The sequence below is a fragment of the Musa acuminata genome, chromosome BXJ2-10, assembly GCF_036884655.1.
Source record: "Musa acuminata AAA Group cultivar baxijiao chromosome BXJ2-10, Cavendish_Baxijiao_AAA, whole genome shotgun sequence".
Taxonomy (NCBI): domain Eukaryota; kingdom Viridiplantae; phylum Streptophyta; class Magnoliopsida; order Zingiberales; family Musaceae; genus Musa; species Musa acuminata.
In genome coordinates this window covers 28560248-28572542 of record NC_088347.1, presented here as the reverse complement: position 1 = coordinate 28572542, position 12295 = coordinate 28560248, and the positions used below count along the sequence as shown (strand labels likewise).

The 12295-nt window shown below is 38.5% G+C and overlaps 1 pseudogene across 1 annotated transcript; it reads left to right on the top strand.

Moving 5' to 3' along the window:
• The first annotated feature begins 3031 nt into the window (after positions 1-3031).
• Positions 3032-12168, top strand: LOC103969773 (uncharacterized; annotated as a pseudogene). The gene is made up of 6 exons (XR_010492227.1): positions 3032-4146; positions 4259-4364; positions 4524-4644; positions 4742-5455; positions 6714-8012; positions 11322-12168. The product of XR_010492227.1 is annotated as an uncharacterized LOC103969773 (transcript).
• The last annotated feature ends 127 nt before the right edge of the window (positions 12169-12295 follow it).

Sequence of the window (12295 nt, the reverse complement as noted above, 5' to 3'; positions counted from 1 at the left end):
AGAAGTCAAGTTATTTTCATTTTCTTGTTCCCAAATTAATAAGAATATCTATTTGAAATCTTACGGAAAATGATAAATTAATTTATATTTTTTTTTTATAGTGATATGATGTTTTATGGAGTCATAAAACATATTGTAATAGGATGAGTTGCTCCATGTCATCGGCTGATTCCAATGTAAGGAACTGAAGTTTTTTTTATACATATCATGTGAGGAGCATTTTGGATATACAAAAAAATAAAGTATTGATAGAAAAATAAATAAAAAGTCACATCAATTGAGAAAAATCTAAATTATGATTTTTTTTTGACAAATCCTAAAAAAAATCAAGTTTTATTTTTCTCTCGTAGAATTTTTTTTTACTTTATTCCTATATGACAATAATGTCCTCACCCTTCTTTGCTATCTCCTTTATCATGGTCTATATCATATCTATCGTTGCCTTCACCCTTCTTTGCTAACTCCTTTAACCACTCGTCCTCAAGAAAGATCATGATGCATTTGCTTTATTACTTCTCTTCAACTATGGTAATAATGTATGTGACACCAATAATCTCTAAATTTTATTTTGCTTCATGCAACACTCTCTCATCTTTCCTCGTCGTCTTTCCTTCGTTCTCTCCTTCAACAAATACTTCTCATATCCTTTGATTTTTTCTTTCTTTCTTTGCTCACAAACCCCTCCTCCGTCGTAGTTCTCATGGCTCTACTATGATAATTACCTCATCTCATCATCTTTTTGTGGCCTATGTTATATCATTGGCGATAAGATCTCGACACCAACTAAATCATTCAAATGGAATACCATACCCTTATTCCCTCTAACCCCAATGAGTACGAGAAGATTGGTTCATTCATCTTCATAACTCTTCTCTCCATCACTCGACCCTTTCATCGCCCTCGATGTCACGTGCACCTGATTCTCAATCATTATCAGCATACACTGCTTTCGATTGCAACTCCTCTTACGAGCATGCCCCCATTACCCATAATGTTGCGAGCATTCAAACTATCAATGTTGGGTCCTATGCAAGAATATTTTTTCAGAATTCAATAACTACTAGTGATATCTACCCCTTGGAGTGCGAGGAAGATAAGTTATGGAAAGAGTGCACCACTGAGAACATCGTCATGATTGAGCTTAGGGAGAATCAACTAATCGGTCATGTGACGAGTAAAAAATATAAGATGAAATCGATCAGGGATATCGATGATCGGAGGCAATCACAAGATGACAAGATAACGGAGGCACTATAATAAGATAGAGGTCAAGAGTAATAACATTTTAAAAAAAAAAGTACTATATGGAAATAAAACAAAAAGTGGTACAGTGTGGAAAAAAAAAGGAAGACTTCATGCTTCTTTTTTGTTGTTGAGAATTTATCCAATTTTTTGAAAATTTAGAATATATAATTGCAATTATGACGGACATCCGTAATAGGTATTAATGTACTATCGAAGTTGACATGACCATAGAGAGAAAGCTTACAATAAATCGAAGTGACGAAACATGTGTACTTCTCCTACATACCTTTGTCTTGTCTTAAAGAGGAATTCCCAGAGCAGTTCCAAAAAGAGGAACTCCTTAAGGAGGCTGACCAATAAAATTGATGCCTCTCCTTTCGCTTTCGTTGTGATCGTAGACAAAGGACGTGTATGGACAGTCTGATGCAGTCGAGGCCTTTGCCAGACTCCAACCTTCTCTCTCTTTGACTTTTGTGGATCTAGTAATGGGGATCCTACATCAAACCATCTCATATTTATCTCTCTTATCCTCTATAAATCCTTCTCTGTCAATAGAATACACAATTAATAATGCCAATTGCCATGAATTATTTATATCAAGATAAATTATAGAAGTTTCAACTAATTCTTTATTCTTTAATCTTTTATCTTCTTACAACTTTTTTGAGTTATAGGAGGCTCTTGTGTTCTTTTTAACAAAATCTCTCTCGGTTTATTTTTTTTGTTTGCATGGCAAGAATAATACTATAAAATTATTATTTTTAATTTTATTTTAGTGTTATTTTTCTGACAACATGTCTAACATCATAATATAATCTTTGAAAATATAAGGACTAGAATGTTAAAGATAACTAACTACATAGATTAATAAATAATTAATTAAAAATAATAATTTTTAAATCTAATTCACTATATCAATTAAAAAATAATTTATTGTTGTTGGTTTCATGTTGTCGATTGAAGAGCCAACACAGCTTTGTTCAATCTCGAAGATGAAGATATATCCTAGGGGCTCGTGTTGGGGTTGACAAGATGGCTTGAGTGGGTAGTTGAGGTGATACGTGAATTCTCGATGCGTTGTTAGCTCACAAAAATTGATTTTTGGTCAAGAACTACCGGAGGAAGTTCTTGATTGTCCCAAGAGGTATCTTGATATGTTTTTGCATTGCTCCGAGATCCTCCTTAGATGTGCTTAGGTCTTACACAAGTGATTGACATCGGGGGATATCTCACCCCAACCCCTCTTAGACGGAGAAACTTTAGTTGAGATAGAGCCTGCTTGTCTTTTGTTTGTCTTGGGGGTTAGGGTTTTATACTTATACGTTTGATAGCATAAAGCTAGTGATGGATTATGATATCTCTTATTCTTTCAAAGGACCATTGACGATGATAACTGACGAGCGCATTGTTTGAAGGTCAACGTAGGGTAGGACGCTTAGCTTGTTATGCTACAACGTTCGAAATGTAGGGGCGGATCAATTATGCCATAACTCATATGACTTCAATGTGTCCATGCAGGACTGCTAGGTGAGTTGACAACACCATTTAATTTAAGTGACACCAATCAACAACCGTTGCACATGAATCATACAAGTCAACATGATTTCATTATTATTCTCTACATTGAAATCATCATAAGTTATTATTAATCCCAGCGATAACGTTACAGTAATTTTAATCCGTCCGGTCTAAAATATATTAGTCATAATCATAATAATGATGATGATAATAGTAATAATTATAGTAATAACAACAATACAGAGGAGTGAGTGAGCAGAAGCGGCTGTGAACGGAGCGAAAGCGTCGGAGGAAGCACAGTTACAGAGCCGAGAAAGAAACAAAAAGCCAGAGAAAGAAGGATCGAAGGAGGAGAAAAACCTAATGAGATCGGTGAGCTCGCTTCTTCCCCCGTTCATCCCCTTCGAATCCGCTCCAAATCTCTCCAATTCCACCTCTCCTCCGGCTCCCACGACCTTCCAATCGTGGGGAAACTGGGCCCTTCCCCTTCGCGATTGGATCCGCCGAATGCGGCTCGTTTGTGCCTCGAGTTCGCGCCCGACGGAGGCCGTGATCGGGAAGGGAGCCGGCTTTCGCGCGTGGCCTTGCTGGCGGTGGAGCAATCCTAGCTGGAGGAGTGCGGAGCGGGGAAGAGATCGGAGGCAGTCGGAGTCTCGGGAGGTAAGAAAGTGGCGGTACGTGGAGCTTTTCGTGAGGGGGTTCTGTAGCTTGAATGAGCCTTTATACGGGCAGTCGCTTTCGTGAATTTATTGATTTTGTTGTGTCTTTGTGCTGAGTTCGAACGGATTCTTTGGGAAACGCTTCTACTTTTACCGAGAATGTCTATTTGTAGCATAAGTTTGTATAGGCTTCGATCAGAACTGCGGCGACTTCAAGTGTGCTAACTTCCTTTTTGATCTTTTGCCTCTTTGCTCTCTGATCATTCTCATAAAAATGCTACTTTATTGCTACGTGGCGTCATGTGTTAAATGGTACAGAACAGTTAACATCACAGCTGAATCTGCTAACTGTTTCGATCTGCTTCTTTACCTCGACGAAAAAGATTTTGGACGTTGTTATTTGCAAGTTTTGTCGGGCAGACTATGTATGTCATCTTCTTGTTCTTTTGACATTTGGAAGCCATCATTAATGTACGAGGAGCTGGAAGCAAGCTTGTCCGTAGGTGGAGGACAGGAAGACTGAAAGATGCCTCCTTCGCCCTCGCCAAGGCGCTCTCCTGAGAGAGAGCCCAGGGTGGAAAATTCCCAAAGAGGGACCACAGTTTTGAGGGTAGAATTCCTCTCAAGGTCAAGGACGATGATCTAGCTTTGTTCAGTGAGATGCAGAACCATGAGAGGGACAACTTTTTGCTACATGCCTATGATGATTTTGATGAATCTATATGTAATGAATATCTCCTCTCCATCCTTGAATTTTTTCCTTTTTTTGTTGCATTTGCATTATTGATAATACTCATAGTACTGATCTATCAACCGTTTCTTTTCCATATCATCAGCACAATTGAGATATTTTTCGGATTTCAAGATTGGGGTCACTGTACCAACCGGAGGAGAGTGCAAAGATCTCCTCAATGCAGTTGGTGAGAAAAATGATTATGACTGGTAAGATCCTAAGAGCCTTTGCATTTTACCTTTTTGTTTTGTGCCACTATGAGGCATATATGTGAAGTGCTAATCTGCATTTTTGTAACACCTTGCCACCTGATGTTAGTAGTTTAGCCATGCAAAGTCATGACTGGTTAATTGCTTGTCACCAAGCAGGCTGTTGACTCCTCCTGATACTCCCCTGTTTCCTTCATTGGATGACGATGAGCCTCAACCTGCTAATGTGTACAGAGGCAGGACAAGAACTCAACCCATTTCAATTTCGAGAACATCCATGGTATAGTCTTGTATGAGAAACTAGTAATTTTGTTACATTTTTCTCCTCTTTCACTAGCACCATCTTTGATACTTTTTTGTGGTGACAATGTGAAAAGACTCTGAGGACAAAACGAAGCAGCACAGGTCCATCTCCTCGATCAGGTTATAGTGTATCTTATTCAAGAATTACGCCATCTTCAGCTTATTGTTCTAGCCCGCCTCCTGTTCTTCGATCAACAACACCCTCACGAAGATCTTCTGCTCCTCTAACGAAGCCTTCATCACTTGCTCAAAGGTCCTTGACTCCCATATTACGGAGGATGAGCACCGGTTCCAGTGGGCAGGCATTCACTGGTAGAAGGGGAACATCCCCTGTAAAGACAAATCGTGGCAGTTCTGCCTCACCAAAATTACATGGATAGCAATCAAATCTGCCCGGTTTCTCCGCAGATGTACCACCAAACATTCAAACTTCTCTAACGGATCGGTCGGCATCACGTGTGCGGGGTTTGTCTCCAGCATCTGTACATGGAAGAGGTTTTGGGCCAAAATTTGGAAGACAGTCAATATCTCCATCTTCGAGGAGTGCCTGGTTACCGCATAATAGTGAAGGGGACTGTTTTAGCTCTATTAGTAAACCCTCTGCAGCATCTTCCTTCAAAGATGATGTTGAATCACATGCATGTGTAGGAGTTTCTACCACTGCTGCTACAAGAAAATATAGAGATTTTGCAAACACTAGAGCTATGCGATTCTCCAAGAACATTTCCCGAGTCACATCTGCAAGTTTCGCACCTAAAAGATCTATTGATTCTGTTCTTAGAAAGATGGTAATTTGCCATCGGTTTCTTTTTTCTGCTGTTCAGATAATCTTTATTATGTTTTGCAGTTATTGTCCTGCCCCTCTACATTATTTGAATGGATAATCCTCATGTATTTACTTTCTGTTTGGAGGATTCCTGTTGCCCTTGGAATGTACCATTCTTCTAAACTTACTGTGTCAGATTGTAGTTATTGAAGACTTTTGCTTCACTAATGGTTATCCTGCATTCCTGCTGCTGATGAAGTAAAAGTATCCTGTATGAGGACTTGCTATATTCTTATCTTTCTGTTGAGAAAATAAGCCTTTTTTTTGCAAACCTGTCTGGCACTCCTACAACAGGACGCTTGTGGTGGTTTGCATTGGCAAAGGTACTAGAGGAGATTCTTCGAGTAGTAGGTCATGATAATTGATAACCACTGGTGCTTTATAATTACAAGAAAGGTGGCTTTACTTGATGTGTGCTTGCCACTATACTTATTGCCTGTTCTGTTAGTCTTTTAGCACTGACATATGCAGTCTATTCATGGTATTAGCTGCGAGCTATTGAAATTAGTTCTAGTTTCTCAAAATACTTCTGAAAAGATTGTTCTCAATATGCTGGCTCTTTGTTTAGGTTTTTGATACATGTTTTCCTTTGTAGGGCATCCTCTGATACCGAACATTTTTTTCACAGATTGAACTTTGGCTTTTAAAATCCTAGCTCTTCGTTGTTTAACCCTTCAACAAAAAATTGTTTTCGTCGATTGTTGTAGTTAGCCATACTAGATCGATCAAAAGATAGTCTAAGTGAAGTGCTCTAACAACAAACTGCATGCTGATACATGCATTCCAGATCTTCAAATTTGTTCATGTCAACTTTTTTCCTTTTTCCTGGTTAGGGAGAAGGGGCAGATGGGGAGTAGCTCCTAATCTTTAGCAGAATTTGGATAACATCATAAAGAGGGAGATGTCATAACTTTTGTGATCAAATCCTAAATCTCATGGGTTCTATCTTTGAATAAAATTTTTGGCAAATTATAAAAAGGTGCATTTTTAATATAATTTTTAGCAAGTTATTATCTAAGAAAATTTTCTAGATGTAATTTATTTTTAGCGAATTATTCTAATGCCTTTCTGGTCTTATAAATTGTTAGAAGACCATGCTATAAATGTAATGCTTGTCAAGCTATTGCAAATATGGTAACGCTTGGATGGAATGCTGTTACCATTGTGCATATATAAATGTGAAAGCAACAAGCGTTGTGCTAATGCATAATTATCTGTAGGATCACCAGAAAACTCCTCAAAGCATGTTCAGGCCATTGGTATCAAGTGTCCCTGCCTCTACATTTTATGTTGGAAATACAAACAGCATCCTTCGACGTATGTTCTCTAGGAATTCTTCACTTACAACTAGCAGCAATGCAAGCTCCCAGCATGGTGCCAATGTTACTCCTGATTTGGAGGATGATGACCATGATCAGAGTGATCTGGCAGGTGAATGGGAGAAAAAGAAATCTGAATTCCAGGAGGAAATGTTTTGTTTTGATAAGTTGGATGGGATATGTGAAGATACTGGTCATGACACTTGTTCTGCTAATCTTCTAAGTGGTGGTGAGATCTTTGATGGGAGTACAGTCAATGAAGTTGACTCCAAGCCCAAGTTGGAGTGTTCTACAGTCGATGATGGTGATGCAGTAAATATGGCAGTTGCTTGTCGAGGTCTTTTGTATGCTGCCGAATTCGCTGAGATTGATTCTGCTGAAAAAAATGAGTATTTTCTCGAAGTGTGGGAAAAAAAATCATGGCCACTGATAAGGATGTGGATGTGGATATTTGCAAGAATGTTCAGCAACATATAGATTAATTGGTTCAGAAGAACCTGGAACTTTTTGAGTTGCAATTCTGGATGATGAAAATGGCACATTGGACCATAATGTGCTAACCCAAATGGGAATCCCTGTACTGTCTGATAGTATAAGTGAACTCAGGCCTAGCCAACATAAACAAAGCAGTGAACAAGTAGTAACTGATTTTTCTTCAGACAGTGGATTAATTTCCATCGGTGAGCGATAAAAAAGAGCAAAACCTTTCTGAACTTGAAGTATGCAAACCAGATGAGTTAAGTGTTTCTGAATCTAGTAGTAAATATGAATCTCAAAAAAACATTTCTGAACAGGAAATACTTGTATCAAGCGAAGTAAATGCTCCAGAATCTAGTGGTTAATGTGAACCTCTAAAATTACAGCGAACTGCCAGTCCAAGTGACTTGTTTGACAATTCTGAGGCCACAGAATTGGAGGCACTAATTGCTATCTCAGACTCATCTTTCATTGAAGATAATTGCATGCTGAGTGATACTGGCTGTCAAGATGATGTTAATGGTGTTGCAACACATAGCTCATCTTTTGTGATCTCAGACCAGCAAATTGATACACTCACATTCCAGAATGCTCAAATTGATCATGCACCTGTTCAAACACAAGACTCTGTGGAGGATTTTCAAGAATCTTGCCTTTCCATATCACATAAGGATATCTTGCTTTCCGAATTAGAATCAAAGACTGCCGAGGTTCCTTCTAGCGGTATTTAGCTTAACTTGTTATGTTGCATTTTATGATTAACTATTATTGTCAAGTTGCATGCAGCTTTTTGTACAAGTTAAATTTTTTCTATCTTATGCTGGAATATGGGATAATATTTAATTTCACTAAGCTGCAAACTTGATTTGACTGTTATCTGATGTTTACTCCATGATTAATTATTGTATTCGCCTGTTAAAGAGCTTTCCTGTCAGATTGCATATATTGTGGATAGCGATGTTTTTGCTTCCCCATATTCTCTCTAGATAATTCCTTCGGATTTGTTGACCTTAGATAATTGATTCTCTTTGCAGAAGTGTTGCTTGTATTGTTTATATACTTTGCTCATTTCTCATGTAGCTGTAACTTAATATTACAAGGTCACTGTGGTAGTAAGTCATGCAAGCCAGTTTATAGTTGCAACATACAAAATATAGTTGTGGATTGTCTGTCCAAACTGAAAATCAATCGAAGCATACAGAGTCTAAGTCAAATAAAAAGCCCGATTCTCTTTCTGAACACCTAAATTTTATGATGTCAGAACACCTGGTTGAGTTATTAGGCATGTATGGTAAGTTGGTGCTACTTGATTGAGATGATGAATTGATGATTTGATGGGTGAGATGGTCAAGGATTATGGTCAAATGTAAGTGGCATTATATTCATATTCAAGGTATTAGGCTCTTGGACATTTATTAGATCTTAAATATATGGTACTGAATCAGGCATGTGACTAGTTCGAGTCTTGGAAAAAGCTACTAAGGTGAAGGCACCTGGACTGGATAATCTGATAAGACTGATCTGGTGAGGGTAGCATGGTGGAGTAAACTTATTTTTATCAATAAAAACTTTATTATCACAAAATTTGAAGTCAATAATAGATGAAAGATGATGTTATCATCTACTTGGTGCATATATGACAAAAAATAGACCGGTGAATGAACACATAATGCAGGGATTATAAAAATATGATTATAAGTGGAGTGACATACTTTATGAGTGGATTAATATCACCACAAGGATCATCCTGATTCATATGAGGATCACTATGTATAGGTCCAACAGCTTCTTTAAATGACTTGATCCGACCTAGAATTTTCACAATCTCTTTTTTATTTCCAAAAGCAAATAAAACTAGATTACTAGCTAAACCGAATACAACCATCCTCTCTCCTATCAGAGCAGATCAAAACCATCACACTGACTAACCCTTGCAAAATTTGCCAGCCAGTGCACAGAACAAGTCCCTCCTTACAGATACAAGTCACTATACACTCAGCAAAAGCCACCAATAAGCCATAAATATCAGAAATTACAATGGCAATTGGCCAAGGAGCTTCAATATTGCAGTTCAAAATGTGCAGAAGTGCATCCGCATCCATCTCCACATAAATACCCCCCTCCCCCCATTGCTTTGCTGTGATAAGGTCTTCCCGAACTGCCACAGATTCATTGTAAATGCTGGATCTATCCATGGTGTGTTTACAACCTGCAAAATCCACACCCCCATTATCATTTCTCCAAAATGTTGCCTAAACCCCCAACCTGCATACTACACTACCTGTCCCATCAGTGTTTAATTTGTGCCAAAATAGCTCCAGTTGTCTCTATTGCACAAAAGGAATTTTGCCCATGTTGTCCCTCAGATACAGGAGGTTCCTGATGGTCTAATGCAAGACTGACAGCTTTCAACAGAATCACATAAAAGTCCTGTCTTCCACCATTAAATTTGACATCGTTTCTGGATTTCCACAGCAGCCAAAGAAGATGGGCAAGTAGCTCTCAAAAACATACTGCTATGGTTGTCCAGCACATCACCTTCCTTGAGCCAAAGTCCATCCTTGATATTGTTTCTTTTCTTCACTTTTGTGTAAGTGTCATTAATCCTTATTTGTTTTACACACTGAGGAGGAGACTACCGAGGGATCAAGATTGACCATGTCGGGAGCCGCTGCATATAGCCACTTTTACCTAGCTCATGAGTGCCATTGGACTGTCTCATTCCAGAATTCTCCTACCCAAATTCCAAGCACCGCCGCTACTCCTTAAAGGGTCGGACTGACTGACTGAGATGGTCCAATGCTACTACCACTGTCACTGCCATTTGTTATGCTTATATAGGGATGAACAATTGACCTATTTTAGTTGTCTCATGGCATTCTTTTGCATATCCTGGTGCTCCAGTGATACAAATACCAGCTGCAACCTTAATAGCCTCATTAATATCATCCACTTGACCTTCATACTCATCATTGATGGGCGAATCAGATGCTCGTTTCTCGAGGTCTTCCCCTTGGGCTTTCCGCTGCAGTCCTATGGCTTTCTGGACAACCAATTCTACCGTGAAAGTTTACCTGACTTAGGGCAACTTTATGAATTTAGCTGTTGGAAATCCACTGCTTTAGTTTGGTTATTCTTCCATATTAACCAATATAGTCATAATTGATGCACTGCCAATGAAAGTGGTGGGTCAAGTGACAAACATACTCCCATATTGGACTGATACTTCAGTATGATTTTGCAATAAATAATTACTAACTGATCATAGAATTTATACTTGATTTTGAAAATACGATTAATATCTAGATTAGACCTATGCAGGTCTAGGTCAAATCATTGTGAATCCAACGCAACTCTTCATAAGATCTAAGCAGATTTAGGCCAGATTTGCATGGATCTAGTCTATATATACACAGATCTAGGTCAGATCGATAGATTTACAAAAATATAGGTTGAATCTCTGAGAATGTAACTTAGACCAAGTAGATCTTATCTACACTTGTGCGGATTGAGGCTGAATCCTCATATATTTTGGTGGGGATTCGAGGCCTAGATCTTTATAAATCTTCATCAGTTTGGATCTACTAGGCCTCTGGTTGGAGTGGATCTTGGCCAATTCCACGTGAATCTTCATTGGATCCAATTGGATTTGGCTTAAAATGAAGTAGAATTATACTAGATTTGCATAGATCTGGTTTCATTTCAACAGGTAGTTGAGAGAGGAAGATGCAGATCTAAGTGCTGGATGCGCTACTTGTCACTTGCTAATAAGCACTAGTAGCTACTATGTATCTAGAAAATTATAGGATGTATTGGTTCATTAGGTTCTTAAACATTCTTCCAACAATTTACGACTTTAGCATGATCAAGAACTTAGCATCCAATATTTAGAGACTTTACCTAGGAGATATGTATCTACATTTGATGGTTGGCTATCTTTAATGTTCTTTGCTATGTATGCTTAGTCTAGTATCCAAGATAAATGTGTAAGATCATCATTTGTCTTGTGTTGCTGACACTTGACTCTCACAGAAGAACCAATCATGATGATAGAAGCTCCAAGGAAACACATGCAAAGAAGTTTTACTCTGGAAGAAGCAACAAATACTTTACTCTTCTGCAGTTATATTGCCCATGATATGGCCTACAAGGCTGCAACAATTGGGATGGAAAAGGAGTTGGCTACATATGAGTCTTCTCATCGAAGAGTTACATATCTTGGAAGTTCTGTTTCCAATCAGAAGAATTTGCAAAAAACATCCAACAAATGTATTCAGATTTCACAAAAGGTTAAACTAAAGAAGCTGGAAATAGCTGGCAGGATGCCATCTGCGGGTCTCGGGATCAATGTCAAGAACTCAGAGTTTGCATGTCACAATACTGAAGTTCCACACACGATTGACAGCACGAAGCCCCCCGATGTTGGAGTCGAAGTGCGACTGCACAGTGATGTCAGAGTTTCAAATGCCTTCGATCAGTAGTCTACTCATTAGATTCTCTTCCTGAAGTATTATAGCATAAGCACGATCTTGATATTCTTTATCTAGAAGAGGGGTTTTTAGATACTGGGAGTGACAGCACATGTGCTCCCAATCTTCATTTATTCTTGAGAATGCGATGCAATGCGATGTTGTAAAGACAATGCCCTTGGCATCAATGGGAGAGGAATCAGAGGTTCGTGGCATGCTTCCACCTTTCTCCTGCTAGTCTGGTTGTATGCTGCTGCTCTTTTCCTGTGTCCTTCAGGATGATGCGATATTCTTTTGTAAATTTTGTCCTCACTGTGCTTCTTTATGGCTTTGAATCAATCAAAAGAGATGAGTTCATGTGGCTGTAACGGTTAGCAAAGTTATATGCAATCTTTGTTCTTTGGGGTGCATAGTGATGGATTTTAATTTTACTATCGAGCGGATGACTTCCTTAATATCTTAAACTGGGATAAAACAAGATATAGAATTTCCTGATTGATGATTGAAGTTTATCTTAATTGGATGGTGTAATGGCAG